The sequence below is a fragment of the Abrus precatorius genome, unplaced genomic scaffold (assembly GCF_003935025.1).
Source record: "Abrus precatorius isolate BTA unplaced genomic scaffold, Abrus_2018 Scaffold8, whole genome shotgun sequence".
NCBI classification, from domain to species: domain Eukaryota; kingdom Viridiplantae; phylum Streptophyta; class Magnoliopsida; order Fabales; family Fabaceae; genus Abrus; species Abrus precatorius.
In genome coordinates, this window is record NW_020874428.1 from 13,807,178 (window position 1) to 13,814,344 (window position 7,167).

General features: G+C 35.6%; 1 non-coding gene across 1 annotated transcript; it reads left to right on the forward strand.

Annotated features, from left to right (window-relative positions):
• Nucleotides 1-1,664: 1,664 nt before the first annotated feature.
• On the forward strand, nucleotides 1,665-1,771 carry LOC113848632. Its single transcript, XR_003501897.1, has one exon. It is a non-coding gene; the product is annotated as a small nucleolar RNA R71 (small nucleolar RNA).
• The last annotated feature ends 5,396 nt before the right edge of the window (nucleotides 1,772-7,167 follow it).

The following is a 7,167-nucleotide window of genomic DNA, read 5'->3' on the forward strand; positions in this document are numbered from 1 at the left end:
TTCAGGGACAATGGGGTAGCATCTGCAGCTGTCACAAAATTACATGAATCAAAAGTGAAGGGATGTTTGAGTGAATTAAAAACTTTAAATACTACTTTCGCATCATTCAATCTTAATGTAAGCTTCCCTTGATAAACATCTATTATTGTTCTTCGTATGGCTAGGAAAGGCCTCTCTAGTTTGATGGGTACTTTGTCATCCTTTTCTATGTCAAGGACAATGAAATCTGCAGGAAATATGAACTTATCTACCTTGACCAGAACATCCTCCACTATGCCCTAGGATATGTTATCGAACGATCAACAAGCTGCAAAGATATTGAAGTTCGTTTGGGTTCTTGCACACCCAACCTTCTAAACACATAAAATGGCATTAAATTAATGCTAGCGCTCTATCAAAATAAGAGTTGCCTATAGTTCGTGGAATCATAAAACTCCTTGGATCCTTAAGCTTAGGAGGCAGCTTCTTTAGTAGAATTGCTGAGCATTCCTCATTCAATCTGACTGTCTTGAATTCTTCCAATTTTTTTTTTTTTTTTGCTTAGCATCTCCTTGAGGAACTTAGCATATTTAGGCATCTGTGAGATGGCTTCAACAAAACGAATATTGATGTGGAGCTTTTTGAGGATCGCGAGAAACTTATTGAACTGTGGGTTTCTCTATTTACCCATATATCGTGCGAAAATGGAACTTTCGGCTTCAGCACAGTTGATGCATCCTCCCTTGTTTCTTTTTTTGCATCTGGGTGGTAAGCACGGCCTTGCTCATCATTGAGCATGGCCTTGCTTTCGTTGAGCACAATTGTGCCTTCATTGTCTACATGGGTGTGTTGTTCTATGCACGGTCATGCTGTATCAAAAAGCATAGGCGTGCAGGGTGATGCAAGGGCGTGCTCCTCTATGAGCATAGGTGTGCATGACTTGTATGTTTGTGTTCCAATGAGGCTCTTCCCACTTCTCAAGGTAATAGCCTTTGCTTGTTCCCTAGGATTTGGTTCTGGTTGGGATGGTAATATTCCTAATGCTTTCTGACTGAGGAGACTCGTGATTTGCTCTAACTGAGACTCAAGCTCTGAAGACTAGGTCCTCATCTCAGATTTGATTTTTGCAAACCTCTTATCTTCCCTCTCAATTTGTTGTTCCATCTGGGCCTCAAGTTTTGCTATTTTTTCGTCAGAGTTGTGCATGTATTTCATCATCTGTTCTAGAAAATTGGATTGAAATCTGGAAGCTTCTTTTCTATCTACCTTCTCCCCTTGACTTTGCACATGGGGAGGGCGATATGGCGCATTCTAATTTCCTTGGTGATTTCCCCAAGGGGTTGTATTGCTATTACGCCATCCTGGCTTACAGTTATTACCCATGAAGGTAACCTTCTCTTGATCAAACTCTGTATTATGTACTGACTTTGTGGGTTGATCTTGTGCCTTTATTAAGCACTCTAGTTACTTTGTAAGGGCTGCCATCTGACTTATCGGAGGTTGTTCTGAGGTTATACAAGTCAGTTATGTGCCACTAAAAGCTGACAGATGTCATTTCGTCTATCAATTTGAATGTGTCATCTGGGTCTTTCCTTATAAGAGATCCTCCTGCTACGGCATCCATCGTGGCCCTGTTATTGATGGATAGGCCACTGTAAAAGATTTGCATCTGCCTCCAAGTTGGAAAATCATGATGCGGGCATCTTCTCAACAGTTCCCCAAATCGCTCTTGTGCCTCAAATAAGGATTTTGGTTCATATTGCTGGAAGCAACATATCTCTGTCATAAGCTTAGAGAACCTTGATGGGGGAAAGTACTTTCCCAAGAATTATAGATGAGATCCTCCCAAGTTGTGATGGAATTGGCTGGGAGTGAGAAAAATCATGCATTTACCTTTTCAGATACTAAGAAGGGGAAAAGGGCATCATTGGAGACTCCATTATACATTATGGTGTCCGTCAATCGGAAGAACTTTGTTAGATGTAGATTGAAGTCTTCGTTCGGCAATGCACCCAAACTGTATGGAGCTCTGGACCATGGTTATGAGTGCTAGTTTAAGTTCAAAGTTGTTGGCCTCCATACTAGGGGCCGCAATGCTTCTAGGGGTGCCTCTAGCAGTAGGTGTCATATAATCTTGAATTGATCTTTTTCCCTCTACCATTCTTTGGTCTCTCGCTTCCTTTCTTTGTCTACAGACTATTCTTTCAATCTCCAGATCAAATAAACAAGTTGTAGAACACTTAGAACGAGTGAGCATACACTAGAAAGAATTATGAAATAAAATAAAAAAATTAAAATAAAATAAAATAAAAATAAAAATTATAAAATAAAAAAAAAGTTAACAATAAACAAAAATAGAATTAAAATAAAGTAAAACACAAATTGCTCAATTCAATTAAATTTGAGATTTTCTTAATATTGAAAAAGCAATCCCCGACAACGGCGCCAAAAACTTGTTGGGAAAGAGGTAAACAAATCAAATCTATACTAAAAGTCTTACCATGTATCATTGCGGGACAGCCTAGACACACAAAAGAGGTTGTTACAAGCTTACCCACAAGAGTAGATTGTTCAAAGGGCAAGTGTATCGATCGAAAAGTAGTAAAGGGTTCTTAGATTAAGTTCCCAAAATATCGTTCCACAAGGATTGTTTTTCAATTACTAAGAATTTCCTAATTTAATTATTTAAACTTCAAAGATATGAGATTAATTAAAACAAGAATTTATAAAATCAATTATTAAACGAAGAGCAGGGAACAATGCACGTCTTGGTTAAACTTATCGGAGAGGAACCTAGGGCCTATGAATTTTCTCATTTAATCTTTTATGTTATTTTTCTGTTTAACTCTATATCTAATTTCCTGGTGATTACCAATCATTCATCTGAATACTATTAACGCCCAATGGTCATGCAACATTGATATTCTTTTCTCTAAATTAACATCTTTAATGGTCATGCAAGACATTAATTTAAGAAAGCGTTGTGCACTTATGAACTTGTTAATTTAATAACAATTAGAAGGGGGAACATTAGTTTGGTCTACCTAATTCCTTGTCTCGTTTTACCCTATAGATCTATTAATTAACCGAGGTATGGTCGCCTAACGATATAATTAATTCAGGATTAAGAAAGAAGTACAATAGGGTAAAATCTAATCACGAACGGAAATAAAACTTAGATTTAGAAATTAAAACCCCATAAATTCATAGACGATAGTTCCCATAGCCCTAGCTATGGACTTAGTTACTCATGTTAAGAGAAAGAGCTAAAACAATCATAAACACATCCATAATGAAGAGAAATTGCAAACTAGAACATGAAATGAATTCCCGGTCTTCAAGTATGGTCGCTTGAAGCTCCAGTTTCTGTCAAAAGTATGCCAAGGATCCATGCAGAAGAGACGAAAATGATAGATATCTTGAAAAGTAAGGTTGTATGTAAAATGATATTCACACCCTTTTTATAGGGTTGAGACTCCTTTAAACCTCTCAAGATTGGGTTTCCCGCAAACGAGCACGGCCGTGCAAGGTAATAAGCACGACCGTGCATTCCCTCGAAGTACCCTTGTGCTTATTGGGCATGCTTACTGCTGCGAGACTTTAATCTTTGTCAATTTGGGCCCAAAATGTACCAAAAATCCACTTCTTGCTTCCTTCTACCAAACTGCACAATCAATATATAAATTTGTGTAAAATCTAAATGAAATAAAGGTCAAATATGAATATATGGCTGTAAAATAGGGCCAAATTACAGACTTATCATAGATACAATAACATCATAAGACAATTTAGATACAGGTAATTCCACAATCTCATACAAACCAAAGAAATAAAGGAATGTGTAGCACCAGAATCAAACAATACATCTAAAAGTCGGCCTTTTATGATACATTTACCTCTAATAAGTTCCTCTAATTTTGAAGTCTCAGCTTCACTCATAGCAAAGACCTTGCCTCGCACATTTGGGTTCATTCCAGTGCTTCTCCTAGATTCAGGCCTTTGTACCACACTCATACTTCCACTCTTTTGTGGAGCAAACCAACAGACACTTGCAAAGTGTCCTACCTTTCTACAAATGTCACATGTTGTTAGAAGTTGAGGACAATTCCTCATGAGGCCCATGACATTTGAAACATTTTAGTGGCCTTCTGAAAGAACTAGAACTACCTCCACTATCTTCCTGAGATACACTCCCCTTCACTTGAGACTGATTTAGACTAGAGTAAGGTCCTCTAGAAAATCTTGGCGGTCTTCGATCTTGCCTTACAGGACCACCAACTTTGGTATCCACCATCTTGCCCTTAGTATTGACTTCAAATATCCACTAGAGTGGGTAAATCTGTAAATTGGAATATGCTAACAGTAGCTCGGACTCTGACCTCGACTCATGCTCAAATTGAGCACATAAATCTTCCTCTCCATTATCATGTTAATAATGGGGCCAATATTTCATTAGTTAATGAAATTTAGCAGCATATTCACCTATAGACCATACAATAGAGTTAAAAGTCATTCTGAAAGCTCAAAAGATGTCGACAAATGGAATGAAGCTTGTTAGTAGCTTTAGTTTTTTCACGGTTGGAGTATATTCAAAAGCTTACTCTGATCCATCTAACTCCAAACTAAGGGAATGTTTTATTTGATTAAAGGCCTTAAGTCATAGCCGAGCTAAGGCGCTCAATTTTGAACTTTACACAGAACGCGCTCTTTCTTCTTTCCTATGGCTTACTTCATGTTTCCTTGTTTCAATTCAAGGAAATCTCTAGCCTTTTATTTCTTTAAATCTCTAAGGAAATAATTTCTTAGGAAGCTTGCCTTGAATGCTTCCCAAGGAATATAACCATCTTCTTGTAGTAAAGTTTGACTAGCAAATCTCCACCAATCCTTGACCATACAGGTAGCATAAATTACCTTATGTTCCTCTTTACATCTCATGGCATGAAAAATCTTTTATATATCTGCTATCCACCTCTGAGCTCTCTTAGGATCAAACATTCCCTTAATTTTTGAAGGGTTATGCTGAGTAAAAGAAGAGAGTCCTCTATACTCAGCTGGTTCAGCTTCTTGGTTATATGCCAAAGTCTCTAGGACTTGGTCATGTGCTCCAAGAGTTCATTTGTAGCACCAGATGTCTACTTCTACCAGCCATAACTCTAATCTCGCAATAAACTCAAATCACTTATTAATCTATCATTTGCATACATGTAGATGCATCTAGTTCAAACAATTCACATTTAACAAGTCATACTAGCAAACAATCATTTCATATTCCAGTATAACTATTATACAACACAGACGTATTAGTCCCACCTTAGTTTAGTCTGGATGAACTGCTCTAATACCAAAATTGTAATGCCTTATATTTCTTTTCTATATTTATAATAATTTTTATAAAAATTTAAATGATAAAATAAATTTCTTTCGTAAACTTTCTAATGAAAAAGAAGCAATGAAATAATATATGATTCATAGAGTAAGAATTTCATTAATTCATAAGTACTTTAGAAAATTAAAATTCTAAAGTTTCATCTGCAATAGAGAAAATAATAGTTTTACAACTATTTCAAAAGAATGCTATAGAACCGAAAGTATTTATTACATAACTCAAAATAACTAAGTCCTATAGCAGTTTTCATCCATTCATGCACTGTGAGTTGGTACTACTCGTCCTAGTTTCCTGAAAATGTTGTGTAGGGGTGAGTCTCTACTCTACCACTCATACATAACACATATTCATCATAACACGCATCTCATCACAATTAAAGAAAACATCATGGTATTACATATCACAGTGTCACATAAAGCAAGTTCTCATCTCTACACATGTACATATTATGTTTCATAGATTTACAATTCCTTTTTCATTATCCGCAATTATCGCGCCCTATGGCCATATTAGGTCTTACACATTCATATAAATAGTCGTCAAATGGTCTAATGCGATACGGATAAAAACACATGCAATAGACAGCCCTTTAGCAAAAGTAATGGTCAGAGTCAAGTTGAGAAACAAGTGTGCGACCATGTGGTGCATTCGTCCATAATATTCTGTGCACAACTCCGAATGTCACTCACAACCTTGTATTTCCCTCAAATATCCCATATCGTCTCTATCTTCCACACCCCTAGTATATCTTTATAACTATTTATATCATATTTATTTTCATCTCATACTCTTTTTGAGTATGTTCACATGTTTACATATGTCATTTCTCATGTTTATACATATTTTTAATTATATTTTCACATACTTTTCATCATATACATCAAACTATGGCATATTCATAATAATACACTTCATTTTTACATGAATCACGATATATTCAAACATGTAGCATCCATCTATTTGTATCTTTCATTACACAAAATCACATCATATCAATCATCCTCAATATACCTTATCATGCACTATTTGAACATAATAACATATTTTTACCATATATCTTCATATATTTATCATAGAATTACAAAAACAACCAATTATTCTCACCTTTTCATCGATTATTTTTCACAAAACAAAGATTATTTCGCATATAATCACATACATAACAAGACTTATAAGAACATAATTAGTAATATACATAACAAAATAATAAAGTAGGGTCCCTCTTACCTTAAGCTAAGAATTTCTCAAAGATTTAACTGAAGATTTTGCTCTAAAATCAAAGTTTATCCTAAAAACCATGAGATATCTTTAAGAAATTTGAGATGAAGTGGAATAAATAGTAAATCTAGATTCAAACTTAGAGAAACTTACTTTGAATCGCTTAGAATAAGCGTACGATCCACGATCTAGAGAGAAATCTAAGTTTAGAGGGATTTAATACAAGAGAAAATGAGAATATAAGGGTTTGGGTCTCTTGAGAGCTTAAGGGAAGTTAAGAAATAAAAATTTTCGTTCATAGGGACCCCTTTATATAGATCTTACTTCGCAAACCGCCATAGATTTCACTTGAGCGAAAATATCTCGCATAAGTGAGATTTGCCGACATCGCCCTCGCTTGAGTGAAAGGCCTCTAAAAATGAAGGTTTGAGATTCTTTCTTCTCCCTTGAGTGAGATTTCATGTACTTCACCTCCATCAAACACTTAGAAATTCAATCCAAACTCATTCCAATCACACTTAATATTAAATAATTCTTCAATTAATACTTAAAAATATTAGGTGTTACATAATATATAACCTTAG